This window comes from Crinia signifera, unplaced genomic scaffold, assembly GCF_055691185.1.
Source record: "Crinia signifera unplaced genomic scaffold, ASM5569118v1 HAP2_SCAFFOLD_436, whole genome shotgun sequence".
NCBI classification, from domain to species: Eukaryota; Metazoa; Chordata; class Amphibia; order Anura; family Myobatrachidae; genus Crinia; species Crinia signifera.
In genome coordinates, this window is record NW_028142329.1 from 45,027 (window position 1) to 66,747 (window position 21,721).

The following is a 21,721-nucleotide window of genomic DNA, read 5'->3' on the forward strand; positions in this document are numbered from 1 at the left end:
ATTCATGAAACAAAGACGTCGACCATGGAGATCTACTTTGAACAAGGATGCCGGACTGTAGATAAGCTTGTAGTTGCTTGGTGATGGCGACTCTTTGATCAGGATTCAGTGGATATTGCTTTACGGATACTGGCACTGCTCCTGGCTTTAGTTGCAGTTGGACAGGTTGTACGTTCAGCTTGCCAGTGTCCATCTTCCCCTTAGACCACAGCTTGTCTGGTACTTGGGATGTGATCCAATCTGGGAAGATAACTTCAGCAAAATCTGTAATAGATGACGGGGAGAGAAACTGCCTATACCCACAAATGACACAAAACAGACTATAAAATCCACTAATGAGCACACATGCTACACCTGTGCAGCCTAACAGAACACTCAAGCTATAGATCCATAGGAGTAGCTGTGCCCACAAATACAAGAACAAGTGAATAAGGCAAAACCCCAAAAGCTAATGCAAAACCTGGACAGCTAAATCCAGAGAGACCATACAAACTAAACACAAAACAGAAAATTTCTAACGAAATACCTAAAACAGGAATGAGCCACTCTGTGGCTTGTGACAATGTTCCAGTAAAGTATCATTGTTCATATTAGGCTATGAAAGATAACATAGTCACATATGAACAACAATAGGAACTGTGTTTATTTTAGCACTGCATTTTTAATGTAAAACTAAATTTCCAAATAATTTCATAGTAAAGAAGTATAACGTTCCCTTCAAATACTAAGTTCTTATTAAATTCACACATATGTGTTTGAGTATGTGTGTATATATCCACATATTTTCTTACTTTAAGGAAAAATTCAAGTAGTAATACCCAATGAAAATTAAGAAATATCTGATATGCAAAAAAACAAAAAAACACTTAATTGTACTGAAAAGTTTGCTATGATTCTATAAAAAGAGAACAGAAAATAGCAGTCAGCTCGTATCTTTAACTAAGGAGACAAAAAACACAAATGTTACTGTCACATAATTGTTTTTTAAAAACAAATTAAACATACAACTTAAATACTGATCAGATTTCTAAAAGAAAAATAAAAAGACAATTTTAAAGTCAGCGCTATAATCCTAAAAGAATGATTCTTGTAGCTAGCTTACTGCAATAGCAGCTGTTGTGACGTCACATGCATTGAACATAAAGAGACATTCACTGTTACACACACTTCGTTAAGCATAGAGCAGCTACGTGATCTTTCGTGACCTTTAGCTGTCATGCAGTCAGTTAGAATCCTTAACATGCTCAAATGTTAAATACTGAATGTTTAAATACACTTTAGTATTAAAATTCACCAAATGCAAAGATCATAATTTGCATACATATGAATTAGACATGCACATTAAACATTTCAAATGATTACACACATGTAATGACACAAATTTGATGATTTTAGTTCATTACTTTGAACACAAAACTGTACATTTGATTCTGCGCATTGGTAATATGAGGAAAATTAAGATATTAATTTACAGTATTTTCCTGGCCAGGATACATTTTCCAAAATCACCAATTTGCAGACTTTCAAACATAAAGCTTTTTTTTTTTTTTTATTTTCTCAGATCAGTTGTTTGATCTGGGCACATATTTATTTATTCCTATGATTTTTAAATAAAAACAAAACTTTAATTTCTTTTTATGGTTACTTTGGATGTCATTATTTTTATCTGGATTTTTATACTGTCTGTCTTTGTTTAAGATACTTATTTTTATTCTTAATTGCTTGCGTGTCCTAGCCTCAGATAACCCATCTTTGGGTGGACTTTCAAATGGCACCTCTTTTTCCCGTATTTTTTATCTTGTAATTCCTGTAACACTGTAAGCCATATATTAACTGTATCTATATAACCTTTTTTCCTGTAGCCAATGTGCGTTCGTCACTTGGAATTGCTTCCATGGGACAGGATCTAAAATTCTATCCTTATGAAAATTAGCCCTTATGAAAATCGAAACGATCGATTTGATCGATTTCTTACCTTCCCTTTTTCTGCTACAACCTCTAGGGGGGGGGGGAGCGCTCCATTAACCTTCCACTGTTCACTCCCATTGGATTAATTACTTCCTGTGGGTGTGGCCATTATCCACGTGCGTAAAGCAGTGTGTAACGTTGTGCAGAAAGGTAAAACAACTGTGCTTCTATTGGCTAAAGTTTAATATAGATGTGGCTTTCAGTTCCTTGTTTTCAATCTAAGTCAAAATATCATAACCACTTATCAGGACAATTATATGATACCATTTTTTATAACCTAGGCAGGCACCCTGTTCTGAGCACTTTTAAAATGTATTACTGCAAGCAATTCTGTTATATGCACCTTACGCTTGTTGCTGTTTAAATGACAATTAGACAGATGATCAGTCACTCACACCCCAACATATACGTAAACACTTCTAGTTTTATAAGGGCTGTATCCTAATTGGTTCAAAATGGCTTCCAGGGGCATTCTTTGTAATAAGGCAGGTCCAGCCTATCACAGCATATTCCAAATGAAAGTCTTAGAAGCTTTTTGAACTTTATTCACACCTTATAACTTATTTGTGTTTACAAGACAAACAACAAAAAACGCTTTTAGAGCACTTTGTCCGGCGTTAACCAGAAGTAATACCGGACTCAGATCGCTCCACTTACAAGCCTCGTTAAGATGGCCAATTCATACAACATGAAACATGTGCATACAAAATTCTGACAAAACAAACAAAAACTCCAAAAAAATAAAAATAAAAATAAATAAATAAATAAAAATAAAAAAAAAATAAATAAAAAAAAATAATAATAAATAAATAAAAAACAAACACAACTTATGCAGTCATATCCAAAGCTGTGCGATATCCAAATGCTCTATATATGGGTTTTTTATATGAAGTTTGCAAGAGAAACGTAAGTGTACATTTATGCTCTGCCTTCTAAAACAGGGATTCTGAGAGAGTAAAATATATACATATATTTATATATATATATATATATATATATTTTTTAAAAGATATTCCACTCACCTCAGATCCCTCTGTAAATAGCAGACACAAATGTACGCATTCTTTCTTGCTTCTTGTCATCCGAGGACGGGCCACCACTGAAAGCTTTAGGAATGCGACCTTCCTTTCCAGAGCACGCAGATATCTCAGAGCCTTAGAAATGACTGCAGACGGTCTCTTTCAAACAGGTTTATTCACCGTACCGTTCCAAAGCTCGTTGGTCACATACTTATACCATGTAACACAAATAATTCCTCCCCCTTATGGGAGGGGATATTACCAAATACATACATGTTCACATGCTACACTCCCCTAGTGTGGTGTTACAAAGTCTATAACTGGTTTGACGTAACTTTACTATGCCATCTCCGATGACATGGAAGAGTGTATTTCCTAATATGGGTATCATTAGTAACTTTGACTTATTTACAGAACCTGAAACTCAGAAGGAATATATTTGAACCCATTCAGCTTCCTGTACACAAGATAATTATAATGCTAGTACATATGGGTCTTTATAATACTGACAAGAATTATGCTATGGTATAATAAGTAATATAATGTTGAGTAAGATAAACTCTATCATGCTTTTTCATATCTCACACTCTGGTAGCAAAAATTGTAAGGAATTTATCTCCAATTTGCATGACAATGCATTCAAAAATTCTGGAACATCTCCAGATAAACAGAGATAAAAACACTAATCTCTACATCAATCTTCAAAATCAGCAACTGGAACACACGGATGTAATTGTGGTTTTTCATATACAGAAGATGCAAGAAAATAGACTAACTCCAACACATCTTTCCTTTACAAAATCTTATAGTCTCCTGGGAGACTAGCAAAAATTGCCAATGCTGACTATATTGCAAGTCATCATGGCGGGGTATTGGGTAAAGTTTTCAACTAGCAATAATCACGCCTCGGTTTGACCTCATAAGCTATGATAATGCCACTGCGCAAAGTTGATAGGTGCTTGGCTGGAGCAATCAGCATGTGCAACAGAGAACTCATTACAACCATGGCTAGACAAACAGTCTCTGGCTAGGAGCAGTGGATTATGGGAATGTATATGCTAATGAGTCCAAGACCTGGCAAAACCTTCCTGGGTGATGACTTCAAGGAAATTGTATTTTCTGTTCCCAAGTGCTTTTTCATATCTCACACTCTGGTAGCAAAAATTGTAAGGAAATTATCTCCAATTTGCATGACAATGCATTCAAAAATTCTGGAACATCTCCAGATAAACAGAGATAAAAACACTAATCTCTACATCAATCTTCAAAATCAGCAACTGGAAGACACGGATGTAATTGTGGTTTTTCATATACAGAAGATGCAAGAAAATAGACTAACTCCAACACGTCTTATTAAAAACACTAATCTCTAAACCAATCTTCAAAATCAGCAACTGGAAGACACAGTCAATTGTGGTTTTTCACATACAGAAGATTCAAGAAAATAGACTAACTCCAACACATCTTTCCTTTACAAAATCTTATAGTCTCCTGGGAGACTAGCAAAAATTGCCAATGCTGACTATATTGCAAGTCATCATGGCGGGGTATTGGGTAAAGTTTTCAACTAGCAATAATCACGCCTCGGTTTGACCTCATAAGCTATGATAATGCCACTGCGCAAAGTTGATAGGTGCTTGGCTGGAGCAATCAGCATGTGCAACAGAGAACTCATTACAACATGGCTAGACAAACAGTCTCTGGCTAGGAGCAGTGGATTATGGGAATGTATATGCTAATGAGTCCAAGACCTGGCAAAACCTTCCTGGGTGATGACTTCAAGGAAATTGTATTTTCTGTTCCCAAGTGCTTTTTCATATCTCACACTCTAGTAAGAAATATGTAAGGAATTTATCTCCAATTTGCATGACAATGCATTCAAAAATTCTGGAACATCTCCAGATAAACAGAGATAAAAACACTAATCTCTACATCAATCTTCAAAATCAGCAACTGGAAGACACGGATGTAATTGTGGTTTTTCATATACAGAAGATGCAAGAAAATAGACTAACTCCAACACGTCTTATTAAAAACACTAATCTCTAAACCAATCTTCAAAATCAGCAACTGGAAGACACAGTCAATTGTGGTTTTTCACATACAGAAGATTCAAGAAAATAGACTAACTCCAACACATCTTTCCTTTACAAAATCTTATAGTCTCCTGGGAGACTAGCAAAAATTGCCAATGCTGACTATATTGCAAGTCATCATGGCGGGGTATTGGGTAAAGTTTTCAACTAGCAATAATCACGCCTCGGTTTGACCTCATAAGCTATGATAATGCCACTGCGCAAAGTTGATAGGTGCTTGGCTGGAGCAATCAGCATGTGCAACAGAGAACTCATTACAACCATGGCTAGACAAACAGTCTCTGGCTAGGAGCAGTGGATTATGGGAATGTATATGCTAATGAGTCCAAGACCTGGCAAAACCTTCCTGGGTGATGACTTCAAGGAAATTGTATTTTCTGTTCCCAAGTGCTTTTTCATATCTCACACTCTGGTAGCAAAAATTGTAAGGAATTTATCTCCAATTTGCATGACAATGCATTCAAAAATTCTGGAACATCTCCAGATAAACAGAGATAAAAACACTAATCTCTACATCAATCTTCAAAATCAGCAACTGGAAGACACGGATGTAATTGTGGTTTTTCATATACAGAAGATGCAAGAAAATAGACTAACACCAACACATCTTATTAAAAACACTAATCTCTAAACCAATCTTCAAAATCAGCAACTAGAAGACACAGTCAATTGTGGTTTTTCACATACAGAAGATTCAAGAAAATAGACTAACTCCAACACATCTTTCCTTTACAAAATCTTATAGTCTCCTGGGAGACTAGCAAAAATTGCCAATGCTGACTATATTGCAAGTCATCATGGTGGGGTAAATGCTGACTATATTGCAAGTCATCATGGCGGGGTATTGGGTAAAGTTTTCAACTAGCAATAATCACACCTCGGTTTGACCTCATAAGCTATGATAATGCCACTGCGCAAAGTTGATAGGTGCTTGGCTGGAGCAATCAGCATGTGCAACAGAGAACTCATTACAACCATGGCTAGACAAACAGTCTCTGGCTAGGAGCAGTGGATTATGGGAATGTATATGCTAATGAGTCCAAGACCTGGCAAAACCTTCCTGGGTGATGACTTCAAGGAAATTGTATTTTCTGTTCCCAAGTGCTTTTTCATATCTCACACTCTAGTAAGAAATATGTAAGGAATTTATCTCCAATTTGCATGACAATGCATTCAAAAATTCTGGAACATCTCCAGATAAACAGAGATAAAAACACTAATCTCTACATCAATCTTCAAAATCAGCAACTGGAAGACACGGATGTCATTGTGGTTTTTCATATACAGAAGATGCAAGAAAATAGACTAACTCCAACACGTCTTATTAAAAACACTAATCTCTAAACCAATCTTTAAAATCAGCAACTGGAAGACACAGTCAATTGTGGTTTTTCACATACAGAAGATTCAAGAAAATAGACTAACTCCAACACATCTTTCCTTTACAAAATCTTATAGTCTCCTGGGAGACTAGCAAAAATTGCCAATGCTGACTATATTGCAAGTCATCATGGCGGGGTATTGGGTAAAGTTTTCAACTAGCAATAATCACGCCTCGGTTTGACCTCATAAGCTATGATAATGCCACTGCGCAAAGTTGATAGGTGCTTGGCTGGAGCAATCAGCAACAGAGAACTCATTACAACCATGGCTAGACAAACAGTCTCTGGCTAGGAGCAGTGGATTATGGGAATGTATATGCTAATGAGTCCAAGACCTGGCAAAACCTTCCTGGGTGATGACTTCAAGGAAATTGTATTTTCTGTTCCCAAGTGCTTTTTCATATCTCACACTCTGGTAGCAAAAATTGTAAGGAATTTATCTCCAATTTGCATGACAATGCATTCAAAAATTCTGGAACATCTCCAGATAAACAGAGATAAAAACACTAATCTCTACATCAATCTTCAAAATCAGCAACTGAAAGACACGGATGTAATTGTGGTTTTTCATATACAGAAGATGCAAGAAAATAGACTAACTCCAACACGTCTTATTAAAAACACTAATCTCTAAACCAATCTTCAAAATCAGCAACTAGAAGACACAGTCAATTGTGGTTTTTCACATACAGAAGATTCAAGAAAATAGACTAACTCCAACACATCTTTCCTTTACAAAATCTTATAGTCTCCTGGGAGACTAGCAAAAATTGCCAATGCTGACTATATTGCAAGTCATCATGGTGGGGTATTGGGTAAAGTTTTCAACTAGCAATAATCACGCCTCGGTTTGACCTCATAAGCTATGATAATGCCACTGCGCAAAGTTGATAGGTGCATGGCTGGAGCAATCACCATGTGCAACAGAGAACTCATTACAACCATGGCTAGACAAACAGTCTCTGGCTAGGAGCAGTGGATTATGGGAATGTATATGCTAATGAGTCCAAGACCTGGCAAAACCTTCCTGGGTGATGACTTCAAGGAAATTGTATTTTCTGTTCCCAAGTGCTTTTTCATATCTCACACTCTGGTAGCAAAAATTGTAAGGAATTTATCTCCAATTTGCATGACAATGCATTCAAAAATTCTGGAACATCTCCAGATAAACAGAGATAAAAACACTAATCTCTACATCAATCTTCAAAATCAGCAACTGGAAGACACGGATGTCATTGTGGTTTTTCATATACAGAAGATGCAAGAAAATAGACTAACTCCAACACGTCTTATTAAAAACACTAATCTCTAAACCAATCTTTAAAATCAGCAACTGGAAGACACAGTCAATTGTGGTTTTTCACATACAGAAGATTCAAGAAAATAGACTAACTCCAACACATCTTTCCTTTACAAAATCTTATAGTCTCCTGGGAGACTAGCAAAAATTGCCAATGCTGACTATATTGCAAGTCATCATGGCGGGGTATTGGGTAAAGTTTTCAACTAGCAATAATCACGCCTCGGTTTGACCTCATAAGCTATGATAATGCCACTGCGCAAAGTTGATAGGTGCTTGGCTGAAGCAATCAGCATGTGCAACAGAGAACTCATTACAACCATGGCTAGACAAACAGTCTCTGGCTAGGAGCAGTGGATTATGGGAATGTATATGCTAATGAGTCCAAGACCTGGCAAAACCTTCCTGGGTGATGACTTCAAGGAAATTGTATTTTCTGTTCCCAAGTGCTTTTTCATATCTCACACTCTGGTAGCAAAAATTGTAAGGAATTTATCTCCAATTTGCATGACAATGCATTCAAAAATTCTGGAACATCTCCAGATAAACAGAGATAAAAACACTAATCTCTACATCAATCTTCAAAATCAGCAACTGGAAGACACGGATGTAATTGTGGTTTTTCATATACAGAAGATGCAAGAAAATAGACTAACTCCAACACGTCTTATTAAAAACACTAATCTCTAAACCAATCTTCAAAATCAGCAACTAGAAGACACAGTCAATTGTGGTTTTTCACATACAGAAGATTCAAGAAAATAGACTAACTCCAACACATCTTTCCTTTACAAAATCTTATAGTCTCCTGGGAGACTAGCAAAAATTGCCAATGCTGACTATATTGCAAGTCATCATGGTGGGGTATTGGGTAAAGTTTTCAACTAGCAATAATCACGCCTCGGTTTGACCTCATAAGCTATGATAATGCCACTGCACAAAGTTGATAGGTGCATGGCTGGAGCAATCACCATGTGCAACAGAGAACTCATTACAACCATGGCTAGACAAACAGTCTCTGGCTAGGAGCAGTGGATTATGGGAATGTATATGCTAATGAGTCCAAGACCTGGCAAAACCTTCCTGGGTGATGACTTCAAGGAAATTGTATTTTCTGTTCCCAAGTGCTTTTTCATATCTCACACTCTGGTAGCAAAAATTGTAAGTAATTTATCTCCAATTTGCATGACAATGCATTCAAAAATTCTGGAACATCTCCAGATAAACAGAGATAAAAACACTAATCTCTACATCAATCTTCAAAATCAGCAACTGGAAGACACGGATGTAATTGTGGTTTTTCATATACAGAAGATGCAAGAAAATAGACTAACTCCAACACGTCTTATTAAAAACACTAATCTCTAAACCAATCTTCAAAATCAGCAACTGGAAGACACAGTCAATTGTGGTTTTTCACATACAGAAGATTCAAGAAAATAGACTAACTCCAACACATCTTTCCTTTACAAAATCTTATAGTCTCCTGGGAGACTAGCAAAAATTGCCAATTCTGACTATATTGCAAGTCATCATGGCGGGGTATTGGGTAAAGTTTTCAACTAGCAATAATCACGCCTCGGTTTGACCTCATAAGCTATGATAATGCCACTGCGCAAAGTTGATAGGTGCTTGGCTGGAGCAATCAGCAACAGAGAACTCATTACAACCATGGCTAGACAAACAGTCTCTGGCTAGGAGCAGTGGATTATGGGAATGTATATGCTAATGAGTCCAAGACCTGGCAAAACCTTCCTGGGTGATGACTTCAAGGAAATTGTATTTTCTGTTCCCAAGTGCTTTTTCATATCTCACACTCTGGTAGCAAAAATTGTAAGGAATTTATCTCCAATTTGCATGACAATGCATTCAAAAATTCTGGAACATCTCCAGATAAACAGAGATAAAAACACTAATCTCTACATCAATCTTCAAAATCAGCAACTGGAAGACACGGATGTAATTGTGGTTTTTCATATACAGAAGATGCAAGAAAATAGACTAACTCCAACACGTCTTATTAAAAACACTAATCTCTAAACCAATCTTCAAAATCAGCAACTGGAAGACACAGTCAATTGTGGTTTTTCACATACAGAAGATTCAAGAAAATAGACTAACTCCAACACATCTTTCCTTTACAAAATCTTATAGCCTCCTGGGAGACTAGCAAAAATTGCCAATGCTGACTATATTGCAAGTCATCATGGCGGGGTATTGGGTAAAGTTTTCAACTGGCAATAATCACGCCTCGGTTTGACCTCATAAGCTATGATAATGCCACTGCGCAAAGTTGATAGGTGCTTGGCTGGAGCAATCAGCATGTGCAACAGAGAACTCATTACAACCATGGCTAGACAAACAGTCTCTGGCTAGGAGCAGTGGATTATGGGAATGTATATGCTAATGAGTCCAAGACCTGGCAAAACCTTCCTGGGTGATGACTTCAAGGAAATTGTATTTTCTGTTCCCAAGTGCTTTTTCATATCTCACACTCTAGTAAGAAATATGTAAGGAATTTATCTCCAATTTGCATGACAATGCATTCAAAAATTCTGGAACATCTCCAGATAAACAGAGATAAAAACACTAATCTCTACATCAATCTTCAAAATCAGCAACTGGAAGACACGGATGTAATTGTGGTTTTTCATATACAGAAGATGCAAGAAAATAGACTAACTCCAACACGTCTTATTAAAAACACTAATCTCTAAACCAATCTTCAAAATCAGCAACTGGAAGACACAGTCAATTGTGGTTTTTCACATACAGAAGATTCAAGAAAATAGACTAACTCCAACACATCTTTCCTTTACAAAATCTTATAGTCTCCTGGGAGACTAGCAAAAATTGCCAATGCTGACTATATTGCAAGTCATCATGGCAGGGTATTGGGTAAAGTTTTCAACTAGCAATAATCACGCCTCGGTTTGACCTCATAAGCTATGATAATGCCACTGCGCAAAGGTGATAGGTGCTTGGCTGGAGCAATCAGCAACAGAGAACTCATTACAACCATGGCTAGACAAACAGTCTCTGGCTAGGAGCAGTGGATTATGGGAATGTATATGCTAATGAGTCCAAGACCTGGCAAAACCTTCCTGGGTGATGACTTCAAGGAAATTGTATTTTCTGTTCCCAAGTGCTTTTTCATATCTCACACTCTGGTAGCAAAAATTGTAAGGAATTTATCTCCAATTTGCATGACAATGCATTCAAAAATTCTGGAACATCTCCAGATAAACAGAGATAAAAACACTAATCTCTACATCAATCTTCAAAATCAGCAACTGGAAGACACGGATGTAATTGTGGTTTTTCATATACAGAAGATGCAAGAAAATAGACTAACTCCAACACGTCTTATTAAAAACACTAATCTCTAAACCAATCTTCAAAATCAGCAACTGGAAGACACAGTCAATTGTGGTTTTTCACATACAGAAGATTCAAGAAAATAGACTAACTCCAACACATCTTTCCTTTACAAAATCTTATAGTCTTCTGGGAGACTAGCAAAAATTGCCAATGCTGACTATATTGCAAGTCATCATGGCGGGGTATTGGGTAAAGTTTTCAACTAGCAATAATCACGCCTCGGTTTGACCTCATAAGCTATGATAATGCCACTGCGCAAAGTTGATAGGTGCTTGGCTGGAGCAATCAGCATGTGCAACAGAGAACTCATTACAACCATGGCTAGACAAACAGTCTCTGGCTAGGAGCAGTGGATTATGGGAATGTATATGCTAATTAGTCCAAGACCTGGCAAAACCTTCCTGGGTGATGACTTCAAGGAAATTGTATTTTCTGTTCCCAAGTGCTTTTTCATATCTCACACTCTGGTAGCAAAAATTGTAAGGAAATTATCTCCAATTTGCATGACAAGGCATTCAAAAATTCTGGAACATCTCCAGATAAACAGAGATAAAAACACTAATCTCTACATCAATCTTCAAAATCAGCAACTGGAAGACACGGATGTAATTGTGGTTTTTCATATACAGAAGATGCAAGAAAACAGACTAACTCCAACACGTCTTATTAAAAACACTAATCTCTAAACCAATCTTCAAAATCAGCAACTGGAAGACACAGTCAATTGTGGTTTTTCACATACAGAAGATTCAAGAAAATAGACTAACTCCAACACATCTTTCCTTTACAAAATCTTATAGTCTCCTGGGAGACTAGCAAAAATTGCCAATGCTGACTATATTGCAAGTCATCATGGTGGGGTATTGGGTAAAGTTTTCAACTAGCAATAATCACGCCTCGGTTTGACCTCATAAGCTATGATAATGCCACTGCGCAAAGTTGATAGGTGCTTGGCTGGAGCAATCAGCATGTGCAACAGAGAACTCATTACAACCATGGCTAGACAAACAGTCTCTGGCTAGGAGCAGTGGATTATGGGAATGTATATGCTAATGAGTCCAAGACCTGGCAAAACCTTCCTGGGTGATGACTTCAAGGAAATTGTATTTTCTGTTCCCAAGTGCTTTTTCATATCTCACACTCTGGTAGCAAAAATTGTAAGGAATTTATCTCCAATTTGCATGACAAGGCATTCAAAAATTCTGGAACATCTCCAGATAAACAGAGATAAAAACACTAATCTCTACATCAATCTTCAAAATCAGCAACTGGAAGACACGGATGTAATTGTGGTTTTTCATATACAGAAGATGCAAGAAAATAGACTAACTCCAACACGTCTTATTAAAAACACTAATCTCTAAACCAATCTTCAAAATCAGCAACTGGAAGACACAGTCAATTGTGGTTTTTCACATACAGAAGATTCAAGAAAATAGACTAACTCCAACACATCTTTCCTTTACAAAATCTTATAGTCTTCTGGGAGACTAGCAAAAATTGCCAATGCTGACTATATTGCAAGTCATCATGGCGGGGTATGGGTAAAGTTTTCAACTAGCAATAATCACGCCTCGGTTTGACCTCATAAGCTATGATAATGCCACTGCGCAAAGTTGATAGGTGCTTGGCTGGAGCAATCAGCATGTGCAACAGAGAACTCATTACAACCATGGCTAGACAAACAGTCTCTGGCTAGGAGCAGTGGATTATGGGAATGTATATGCTAATGAGTCCAAGACCTGGCAAAACCTTCCTGGGTGATGACTTCAAGGAAATTGTATTTTCTGTTCCCAAGTGCTTTTTCATATCTCACACTCTGGTAGCAAAAATTGTAAGGAATTTATCTCCAATTTGCATGACAATGCATTCAAAAATTCTGGAACATCTCCAGATAAACAGAGATAAAAACACTAATCTCTACATCAATCTTCAAAATCAGCAACTGGAAGACACAGATGTAATTGTGGTTTTTCATATACAGAAGATGCAAGAAAATAGACTAACTCCAACACGTCTTATTAAAAACACTAATCTCTAAACCAATCTTCAAAATCAGCAACTGGAAGACACAGTCAATTGTGGTTTTTCACATACAGAAGATTCAAGAAAATAGACTAACTCCAACACATCTTTCCTTTACAAAATCTTATAGTCTCCTGGGAGACTAGCAAAAATTGCCAATGCTGACTATATTGCAAGTCATCATGGCGGGGTATTGGGTAAAGTTTTCAACTAGCAATAATCACGCCTCGGTTTGACCTCATAAGCTATGATAATGCCACTGCGCAAAGTTGATAGGTGCTTGGCTGGAGCAATCAGCATGTGCAACAGAGAACTCATTACAACCATGGCTAGACAAACAGTCTCTGGCTAGGAGCAGTGGATTATGGGAATGTATATGCTAATGAGTCCAAGACCTGGCAAAACCTTCCTGGGTGATGACTTCAAGGAAATTGTATTTTCTGTTCCCAAGTGCTTTTTCATATCTCACACTCTAGTAAGAAATATGTAAGGAATTTATCTCCAATTTGCATGACAATGCATTCAAAAATTCTGGAACATCTCCAGATAAACAGAGATAAAAACACTAATCTCTACATCAATCTTCAAAATCAGCAACTGGAAGACACGGATGTAGCTGTGGTTTTTCATATACAGAAGATGCAAGAAAATAGACTAACTCCAACACGTCTTATTAAAAACACTAATCTCTAAACCAATCTTCAAAATCAGCAACTGGAAGACACAGTCAATTGTGGTTTTTCACATACAGAAGACTCAAGAAAATAGACTAACTCCAACACATCTTTCCTTTACAAAATCTTATAGTCTCCTGGGAGACTAGCAAAAATTGCCAATGCTGACTATATTGCAAGTCATCATGGCGGGGTATTGGGTAAAGTTTTCAACTAGCAATAATCACGCCTCGGTTTGACCTCATAAGCTATGATAATGCCACTGCGCAAAGTTGATAGGTGCTTGGCTGGAGCAATCAGCATGTGCAACAGAGAACTCATTACAACCATGGCTAGACAAACAGTCTCTGGCTAGGAGCAGTGGATTATGGGAATGTATATGCTAATGAGTCCAAGACCTGGCAAAACCTTCCTGGGTGATGACTTCAAGGAAATTGTATTTTCTGTTCCCAAGTGCTTTTTCATATCTCACACTCTGGTAGCAAAAATTGTAAGGAATTTATCTCCAATTTGCATGACAATGCATTCAAAAATTCTGGAACATCTCCAGATAAACAGAGATAAAAACACTAATCTCTACATCAATCTTCAAAATCAGCAACTGGAAGACACGGATGTAATTGTGGTTTTTCATATACAGAAGATGCAAGAAAATAGACTAACTCCAACACGTCTTATTAAAAACACTAATCTCTAAACCAATCTTTAAAATCAGCAACTGGAAGACACAGTCAATTGTGGTTTTTCACATACAGAAGATTCAAGAAAATAGACTAACTCCAACACATCTTTCCTTTACAAAATCTTATAGTCTCCTGGGAGACTAGCAAAAATTGCCCATGCTGACTATATTGCAAGTCATCATGGCGGGGTATTGGGTAAAGTTTTCAACTAGCAATAATCACGCCTCGGTTTGACCTCATAAGCTATGATAATGCCACTGCGCAAAGTTGATAGGTGCTTGGCTGAAGCAATCAGCATGTGCAACAGAGAACTCATTACAACCATGGCTAGACAAACAGTCTCTGGCTAGGAGCAGTGGATTATGGGAATGTATATGCTAATGAGTCCAAGACCTGGCAAAACCTTCCTGGGTGATGACTTCAAGGAAATTGTATTTTCTGTTCCCAAGTGCTTTTTCATATCTCACACTCTGGTAGCAAAAATTGTAAGGAATTTATCTCCAATTTGCATGACAATGCATTCAAAAATTCTGGAACATCTCCAGATAAACAGAGATAAAAACACTAATCTCTACATCAATCTTCAAAATCAGCAACTGGAAGACACGGATGTCATTGTGGTTTTTCATATACAGAAGATGCAAGAAAATAGACTAACTCCAACACGTCTTATTAAAAACACTAATCTCTAAACCAATCTTTAAAATCAGCAACTGGAAGACACAGTCAATTGTGGTTTTTCACATACAGAAGATTCAAGAAAATAGACTAACTCCAACACATCTTTCCTTTACAAAATCTTATAGTCTCCTGGGAGACTAGCAAAAATTGCCAATGCTGACTATATTGCAAGTCATCATGGCGGGGTATTGGGTAAAGTTTTCAACTAGCAATAATCACGCCTCGGTTTGACCTCATAAGCTATGATAATGCCACTGCGCAAAGTTGATAGGTGCATGGCTGGAGCAATCACCATGTGCAACAGAGAACTCATTACAACCATGGCTAGACAAACAGTCTCTGGCTAGGAGCAGTGGATTATGGGAATGTATATGCTAATGAGTCCAAGACCTGGCAAAACCTTCCTGGGTGATGACTTCAAGGAAATTGTATTTTCTGTTCCCAAGTGCTTTTTCATATCTCACACTCTGGTAGCAAAAATTGTAAGGAATTTATCTCCAATTTGCATGACAATGCATTCAAAAATTCTGGAACATCTCCAGATAAACAGAGATAAAAACACTAATCTCTACATCAATCTTCAAAATCAGCAACTGGAAGACACGGATGTCATTGTGGTTTTTCATATACAGAAGATGCAAGAAAATAGACTAACTCCAACACGTCTTATTAAAAACACTAATCTCTAAACCAACCTTTAAAATCAGCAACTGGAAGACACAGTCAATTGTGGTTTTTCACATACAGAAGATTCAAGAAAATAGACTAACTCCAACACATCTTTCCTTTACAAAATCTTATAGTCTCCTGGGAGACTAGCAAAAATTGCCAATGCTGACTATATTGCAAGTCATCATGGCGGGGTATTGGGTAAAGTTTTCAACTAGCAATAATCACGCCTCGGTTTGACCTCATAAGCTATGATAATGCCACTGCGCAAAGTTGATAGGTGCTTGGCTGAAGCAATCAGCATGTGCAACAGAGAACTCATTACAACCATGGCTAGACAAACAGTCTCTGGCTAGGAGCAGTGGATTATGGGAATGTATATGCTAATGAGTCCAAGACCTGGCAAAACCTTCCTGGGTGATGACTTCAAGGAAATTGTATTTTCTGTTCCCAAGTGCTTTTTCATATCTCACACTCTGGTAGCAAAAATTGTAAGGAATTTATCTCCAATTTGCATGACAATGCATTCAAAAATTCTGGAACATCTCCAGATAAACAGAGATAAAAACACTAATCTCTACATCAATCTTCAAAATCAGCAACTGGAAGACACAGATGTAATTGTGGTTTTTCATATACAGAAGATGCAAGAAAATAGACTAACTCCAACACGTCTTATTAAAAACACTAATCTCTAAACCAATCTTCAAAATCAGCAACTGGAAGACACAGTCAATTGTGGTTTTTCACATACAGAAGATTCAAGAAAATAGACTAACTCCAACACATCTTTCCTTTACAAAATCTTATAGTCTCCTGGGAGACTAGCAAAAATTGCCAATGCTGACTATATTGCAAGTCATCATGGCGGGGTATTGGGTAAAGTTTTCAACTAGCAATAATCACGCCTCGGTTTGACCTCATAAGCTATGATAATGCCACTGCGCAAAGTTGATAGGTGCTTGGCTGGAGCAATCAGCATGTGCAACAGAGAACTCATTACAACCATGGCTAGACAAACAGTCTCTGGCTAGGAGCAGTGGATTATGGGAATGTATATGCTAATGAGTCCAAGACCTGGCAAAACCTTCCTGGGTGATGACTTCAAGGAAATTGTATTTTCTGTTCCCAAGTGCTTTTTCATATCTCACACTCTGGTAGCAAAAATTGTAAGGAATTTATCTCCAATTTGCATGACAATGCATTCAAAAATTCTGGAACATCTCCAGATAAACAGAGATAAAAACACTAATCTCTACATCAATCTTCAAAATCAGCAACTGGAAGACACGGATGTAATTGTGGTTTTTCATATACAGAAGATGCAAGAAAATAGACTAACTCCAACACGTCTTATTAAAAACACTAATCTCTAAACCAATCTTCAAAATCAGCAACTAGAAGACACAGTCAATTGTGGTTTTTCACATACAGAAGATTCAAGAAAATAGACTAACTCCAACACATCTTTCCTTTACAAAATCTTATAGTCTCCTGGGAGACTAGCAAAAATTGCCAATGCTGACTATATTGCAAGTCATCATGGTGGGGTATTGGGTAAAGTTTTCAACTAGCAATAATCACGCCTCGGTTTGACCTCATAAGCTATGATAATGCCACTGCACAAAGTTGATAGGTGCATGGCTGGAGCAATCACCATGTGCAACAAAGAACTCATTACAACCATGGCTAGACAAACAGTCTCTGGCTAGGAGCAGTGGATTATGGGAATGTATATGCTAATGAGTCCAAGACCTGGCAAAACCTTCCTGGGTGATGACTTCAAGGAAATTGTATTTTCTGTTCCCAAGTGCTTTTTCATATCTCACACTCTGGTAGCAAAAATTGTAAGTAATTTATCTCCAATTTGCATGACAATGCATTCAAAAATTCTGGAACATCTCCAGATAAACAGAGATAAAAACACTAATCTCTACATCAATCTTCAAAATCAGCAACTGGAAGACACGGATGTAATTGTGGTTTTTCATATACAGAAGATGCAAGAAAATAGACTAACTCCAACACGTCTTATTAAAAACACTAATCTCTAAACCAATCTTCAAAATCAGCAACTGGAAGACACAGTCAATTGTGGTTTTTCACATACAGAAGATTCAAGAAAATAGACTAACTCCAACACATCTTTCCTTTACAAAATCTTATAGTCTCCTGGGAGACTAGCAAAAATTGCCAATTCTGACTATATTGCAAGTCATCATGGCGGGGTATTGGGTAAAGTTTTCAACTAGCAATAATCACGCCTCGGTTTGACCTCATAAGCTATGATAATGCCACTGCGCAAAGTTGATAGGTGCTTGGCTGGAGCAATCAGCAACAGAGAACTCATTACAACCATGGCTAGACAAACAGTCTCTGGCTAGGAGCAGTGGATTATGGGAATGTATATGCTAATGAGTCCAAGACCTGGCAAAACCTTCCTGGGTGATGACTTCAAGGAAATTGTATTTTCTGTTCCCAAGTGCTTTTTCATATCTCACACTCTGGTAGCAAAAATTGTAAGGAATTTATCTCCAATTTGCATGACAATGCATTCAAAAATTCTGGAACATCTCCAGATAAACAGAGATAAAAACACTAATCTCTACATCAATCTTCAAAATCAGCAACTGGAAGACACGGATGTAATTGTGGTTTTTCATATACAGAAGATGCAAGAAAATAGACTAACTCCAACACGTCTTATTAAAAACACTAATCTCTAAACCAATCTTCAAAATCAGCAACTGGAAGACACAGTCAATTGTGGTTTTTCACATACAGAAGATTCAAGAAAATAGACTAACTCCAACACATCTTTCCTTTACAAAATCTTATAGCCTCCTGGGAGACTAGCAAAAATTGCCAATGCTGACTATATTGCAAGTCATCATGGCGGGGTATTGGGTAAAGTTTTCAACTGGCAATAATCACGCCTCGGTTTGACCTCATAAGCTATGATAATGCCACTGCGCAAAGTTGATAGGTGCTTGGCTGGAGCAATCAGCATGTGCAACAGAGAACTCATTACAACCATGGCTAGACAAACAGTCTCTGGCTAGGAGCAGTGGATTATGGGAATGTATATGCTAATGAGTCCAAGACCTGGCAAAACCTTCCTGGGTGATGACTTCAAGGAAATTGTATTTTCTGTTCCCAAGTGCTTTTTCATATCTCACACTCTAGTAAGAAATATGTAAGGAATTTATCTCCAATTTGCATGACAATGCATTCAAAAATTCTGGAACATCTCCAGATAAACAGAGATAAAAACACTAATCTCTACATCAATCTTCAAAATCAGCAACTGGAAGACACGGATGTAATTGTGGTTTTTCATATACAGAAGATGCAAGAAAATAGACTAACTCCAACACGTCTTATTAAAAACACTAATCTCTAAACCAATCTTCAAAATCAGCAACTGGAAGACACAGTCAATTGTGGTTTTTCACATACAGAAGATTCAAGAAAATAGACTAACTCCAACACATCTTTCCTTTACAAAATCTTATAGTCTCCTGGGAGACTAGCAAAAATTGCCAATGCTGACTATATTGCAAGTCATCATGGCGGGGTATTGGGTAAAGTTTTCAACTAGCAATAATCACGCCTCGGTTTGACCTCATAAGCTATGATAATGCCACTGCGCAAAGTTGATAGGTGCTTGGCTGGAGCAATCAGCAACAGAGAACTCATTACAACCATGGCTAGACAAACAGTCTCTGGCTAGGAGCAGTGGATTATGGGAATGTATATGCTAATGAGTCCAAGACCTGGCAAAACCTTCCTGGGTGATGACTTCAAGGAAATTGTATTTTCTGTTCCCAAGTGCTTTTTCATATCTCACACTCTGGTAGCAAAAATTGTAAGGAATTTATCTCCAATTTGCATGACAATGCATTTTAAAAATTCTGGAACATCTCCAGATAAACAGAGATAAAAACACTAATCTCTACATCAATCTTCAAAATCAGCAACTGGAAGACACGGATGTAATTGTGGTTTTTCATATACAGAAGATGCAAGAAAATAGACTAACTCCAACACGTCTTATTAAAAACACTAATCTCTAAACCAATCTTCAAAATCAGCAACTGGAAGACACAGTCAATTGTGGTTTTTCACATACAGAAGATTCAAGAAAATAGACTAACTCCAACACATCTTTCCTTTACAAAATCTTATAGTCTTCTGGGAGACTAGCAAAAATTGCCAATGCTGACTATATTGCAAGTCATCATGGCGGGGTATTGGGTAAAGTTTTAACTAGCAATAATCACGCCTCGGTTTGACCTCATAAGCTATGATAATGCCACTGCGCAAAGTTGATAGGTGCTTGGCTGGAGCAATCAGCATGTGCAACAGAGAACTCATTACAACCATGGCTAGACAAACAGTCTCTGGCTAGGAGCAGTGGATTATGGGAATGTATATGCTAATGAGTCCAAGACCTGGCAAAACCTTCCTGAGTGATGACTTCAAGGAAATTGTATTTTCTGTTCCCAAGTGCTTTTTCATATCTCACACTCTGGTAGCAAAAATTGTAAGGAAATTATCTCCAATTTGCATGACAAGGCATTCAAAAATTCTGGAACATCTCCAGATAAACAGAGATAAAAACACTAATCTCTACATCAATCTTCAAAATCAGCAACTGGAAGACACGGATGTAATTGTGGTTTTTCATATACAGAAGATGCAAGAAAACAGACTAACTCCAACACGTCTTATTAAAAACACTAATCTCTAAACCAATCTTCAAAATCAGCAACTGGAAGACACAGTCAATTGTGGTTTTTCACATACAGAAGATTCAAGAAAATAGACTAACTCCAACACATCTTTCCTTTACAAAATCTTATAGTCTCCTGGGAGACTAGCAAAAATTGCCAATGCTGACTATATTGCAAGTCATCATGGCGGGGTATTGGGTAAAGTTTTCAACTAGCAATAATCACGCCTCGGTTTGACCTCATAAGCTATGATAATGCCACTGCGCAAAGTTGATAGGTGCTTGGCTGAAGCAATCAGCATGTGCAACAGAGAACTCATTACAACCATGGCTAGACAAACAGTCTCTGGCTAGGAGCAGTGGATTATGGGAATGTATATGCTAATGAGTCCAAGACCTGGCAAAACCTTCCTGGGTGATGACTTCAAGGAAATTGTATTTTTTGTTCCCAAGTGCTTTTTCATATCTCACACTCTGGTAGCAAAAATTGTAAGGAATTTATCTCCAATTTGCATGACAATGCATTCAAAAATTCTGGAACATCTCCAAATAAACAGAGATAAAAACACTAATCTCTACATCAATCTTCAAAATCAGCAACTGGAAGACACGGATGTAATTGTGGTTTTTCATATACAGAAGATGCAAGAAAATAGACTAACTCCAACACGTCTTATTAAAAACACTAATCTCTAAACCAATCTTCAAAATCAGCAACTGGAAGACACAGTCAATTGTGGTTTTTCACATACAGAAGATTCAAGAAAATAGACTAACTCCAACACATCTTTCCTTTACAAAATCTTATAGTCTCCTGGGAGACTAGCAAAAATTGCCAATGCTGACTATATTGCAAGTCATCATGGCGGGGTATTGGGTAAAGTTTTCAACTAGCAATAATCACGCCTCGGTTTGACCTCATAAGCTATGATAATGCCACTGCGCAAAGTTGATATGTGCTTGGCTGGAGCAATCAGCATGTGCAACAGAGAACTCATTACAACCATGGCTAGACAAACAGTCTCTGGCTAGGAGCAGTGGATTATGGGAATGTATATGCTAATGAGTCCAAGACCTGGCAAAACCTTCCTGGGTGATGACTTCAAGG

General features: G+C 37.5%; 26 non-coding genes and 1 pseudogene across 26 annotated transcripts; all 27 read right to left on the reverse strand.

Moving 5' to 3' along the window:
- Positions 1–3,796: 3,796 nt before the first annotated feature.
- On the reverse strand, positions 3,797–3,937 carry LOC146055406 (U4 spliceosomal RNA). Its single transcript, XR_014468687.1, has one exon. It is a non-coding gene; the product is annotated as a U4 spliceosomal RNA (small nuclear RNA).
- A 537-nt stretch (positions 3,938–4,474) lies between these two features.
- LOC146055407 (U4 spliceosomal RNA) lies at positions 4,475–4,615 on the reverse strand. Its single transcript, XR_014468688.1, has one exon. It is a non-coding gene; the product is annotated as a U4 spliceosomal RNA (small nuclear RNA).
- A 535-nt stretch (positions 4,616–5,150) lies between these two features.
- On the reverse strand, positions 5,151–5,291 carry LOC146055409 (U4 spliceosomal RNA). Its single transcript, XR_014468690.1, has one exon. It is a non-coding gene; the product is annotated as a U4 spliceosomal RNA (small nuclear RNA).
- A 537-nt stretch (positions 5,292–5,828) lies between these two features.
- LOC146055387 (U4 spliceosomal RNA) lies at positions 5,829–6,005 on the reverse strand (annotated as a pseudogene).
- Positions 6,006–6,541: 536 nt separating this feature from the next.
- LOC146055411 (U4 spliceosomal RNA) lies at positions 6,542–6,682 on the reverse strand. Its single transcript, XR_014468691.1, has one exon. It is a non-coding gene; the product is annotated as a U4 spliceosomal RNA (small nuclear RNA).
- A 531-nt stretch (positions 6,683–7,213) lies between these two features.
- LOC146055362 (U4 spliceosomal RNA) lies at positions 7,214–7,354 on the reverse strand. Its single transcript, XR_014468648.1, has one exon. It is a non-coding gene; the product is annotated as a U4 spliceosomal RNA (small nuclear RNA).
- Positions 7,355–7,891: 537 nt separating this feature from the next.
- LOC146055412 (U4 spliceosomal RNA) lies at positions 7,892–8,032 on the reverse strand. The gene has a single exon (XR_014468692.1). It is a non-coding gene; the product is annotated as a U4 spliceosomal RNA (small nuclear RNA).
- Positions 8,033–8,569: 537 nt separating this feature from the next.
- LOC146055364 (U4 spliceosomal RNA) lies at positions 8,570–8,710 on the reverse strand. The gene has a single exon (XR_014468650.1). It is a non-coding gene; the product is annotated as a U4 spliceosomal RNA (small nuclear RNA).
- Positions 8,711–9,247: 537 nt separating this feature from the next.
- LOC146055356 (U4 spliceosomal RNA) lies at positions 9,248–9,388 on the reverse strand. Its single transcript, XR_014468642.1, has one exon. It is a non-coding gene; the product is annotated as a U4 spliceosomal RNA (small nuclear RNA).
- Positions 9,389–9,919: 531 nt separating this feature from the next.
- Positions 9,920–10,060, reverse strand: LOC146055374 (U4 spliceosomal RNA). Its single transcript, XR_014468659.1, has one exon. It is a non-coding gene; the product is annotated as a U4 spliceosomal RNA (small nuclear RNA).
- Positions 10,061–10,596: 536 nt separating this feature from the next.
- LOC146055354 (U4 spliceosomal RNA) lies at positions 10,597–10,737 on the reverse strand. The gene has a single exon (XR_014468641.1). It is a non-coding gene; the product is annotated as a U4 spliceosomal RNA (small nuclear RNA).
- A 531-nt stretch (positions 10,738–11,268) lies between these two features.
- LOC146055359 (U4 spliceosomal RNA) lies at positions 11,269–11,409 on the reverse strand. Its single transcript, XR_014468645.1, has one exon. It is a non-coding gene; the product is annotated as a U4 spliceosomal RNA (small nuclear RNA).
- A 537-nt stretch (positions 11,410–11,946) lies between these two features.
- LOC146055363 (U4 spliceosomal RNA) lies at positions 11,947–12,087 on the reverse strand. The gene has a single exon (XR_014468649.1). It is a non-coding gene; the product is annotated as a U4 spliceosomal RNA (small nuclear RNA).
- Positions 12,088–12,624: 537 nt separating this feature from the next.
- Positions 12,625–12,764, reverse strand: LOC146055382 (U4 spliceosomal RNA). The gene has a single exon (XR_014468666.1). It is a non-coding gene; the product is annotated as a U4 spliceosomal RNA (small nuclear RNA).
- A 537-nt stretch (positions 12,765–13,301) lies between these two features.
- Positions 13,302–13,442, reverse strand: LOC146055413 (U4 spliceosomal RNA). The gene has a single exon (XR_014468693.1). It is a non-coding gene; the product is annotated as a U4 spliceosomal RNA (small nuclear RNA).
- Positions 13,443–13,978: 536 nt separating this feature from the next.
- On the reverse strand, positions 13,979–14,119 carry LOC146055414 (U4 spliceosomal RNA). The gene has a single exon (XR_014468694.1). It is a non-coding gene; the product is annotated as a U4 spliceosomal RNA (small nuclear RNA).
- Positions 14,120–14,656: 537 nt separating this feature from the next.
- On the reverse strand, positions 14,657–14,797 carry LOC146055329 (U4 spliceosomal RNA). The gene has a single exon (XR_014468618.1). It is a non-coding gene; the product is annotated as a U4 spliceosomal RNA (small nuclear RNA).
- Positions 14,798–15,334: 537 nt separating this feature from the next.
- Positions 15,335–15,475, reverse strand: LOC146055415 (U4 spliceosomal RNA). The gene has a single exon (XR_014468695.1). It is a non-coding gene; the product is annotated as a U4 spliceosomal RNA (small nuclear RNA).
- Positions 15,476–16,012: 537 nt separating this feature from the next.
- Positions 16,013–16,153, reverse strand: LOC146055416 (U4 spliceosomal RNA). Its single transcript, XR_014468696.1, has one exon. It is a non-coding gene; the product is annotated as a U4 spliceosomal RNA (small nuclear RNA).
- Positions 16,154–16,690: 537 nt separating this feature from the next.
- On the reverse strand, positions 16,691–16,831 carry LOC146055417 (U4 spliceosomal RNA). Its single transcript, XR_014468697.1, has one exon. It is a non-coding gene; the product is annotated as a U4 spliceosomal RNA (small nuclear RNA).
- Positions 16,832–17,368: 537 nt separating this feature from the next.
- LOC146055365 (U4 spliceosomal RNA) lies at positions 17,369–17,509 on the reverse strand. The gene has a single exon (XR_014468651.1). It is a non-coding gene; the product is annotated as a U4 spliceosomal RNA (small nuclear RNA).
- Positions 17,510–18,046: 537 nt separating this feature from the next.
- LOC146055357 (U4 spliceosomal RNA) lies at positions 18,047–18,187 on the reverse strand. The gene has a single exon (XR_014468643.1). It is a non-coding gene; the product is annotated as a U4 spliceosomal RNA (small nuclear RNA).
- Positions 18,188–18,718: 531 nt separating this feature from the next.
- LOC146055375 (U4 spliceosomal RNA) lies at positions 18,719–18,859 on the reverse strand. Its single transcript, XR_014468660.1, has one exon. It is a non-coding gene; the product is annotated as a U4 spliceosomal RNA (small nuclear RNA).
- A 536-nt stretch (positions 18,860–19,395) lies between these two features.
- Positions 19,396–19,536, reverse strand: LOC146055418 (U4 spliceosomal RNA). The gene has a single exon (XR_014468698.1). It is a non-coding gene; the product is annotated as a U4 spliceosomal RNA (small nuclear RNA).
- Positions 19,537–20,068: 532 nt separating this feature from the next.
- LOC146055390 (U4 spliceosomal RNA) lies at positions 20,069–20,208 on the reverse strand. Its single transcript, XR_014468672.1, has one exon. It is a non-coding gene; the product is annotated as a U4 spliceosomal RNA (small nuclear RNA).
- Positions 20,209–20,745: 537 nt separating this feature from the next.
- LOC146055419 (U4 spliceosomal RNA) lies at positions 20,746–20,886 on the reverse strand. The gene has a single exon (XR_014468699.1). It is a non-coding gene; the product is annotated as a U4 spliceosomal RNA (small nuclear RNA).
- Positions 20,887–21,423: 537 nt separating this feature from the next.
- Positions 21,424–21,564, reverse strand: LOC146055422 (U4 spliceosomal RNA). Its single transcript, XR_014468701.1, has one exon. It is a non-coding gene; the product is annotated as a U4 spliceosomal RNA (small nuclear RNA).
- Between the last annotated feature and the right edge of the window lie 157 nt (positions 21,565–21,721).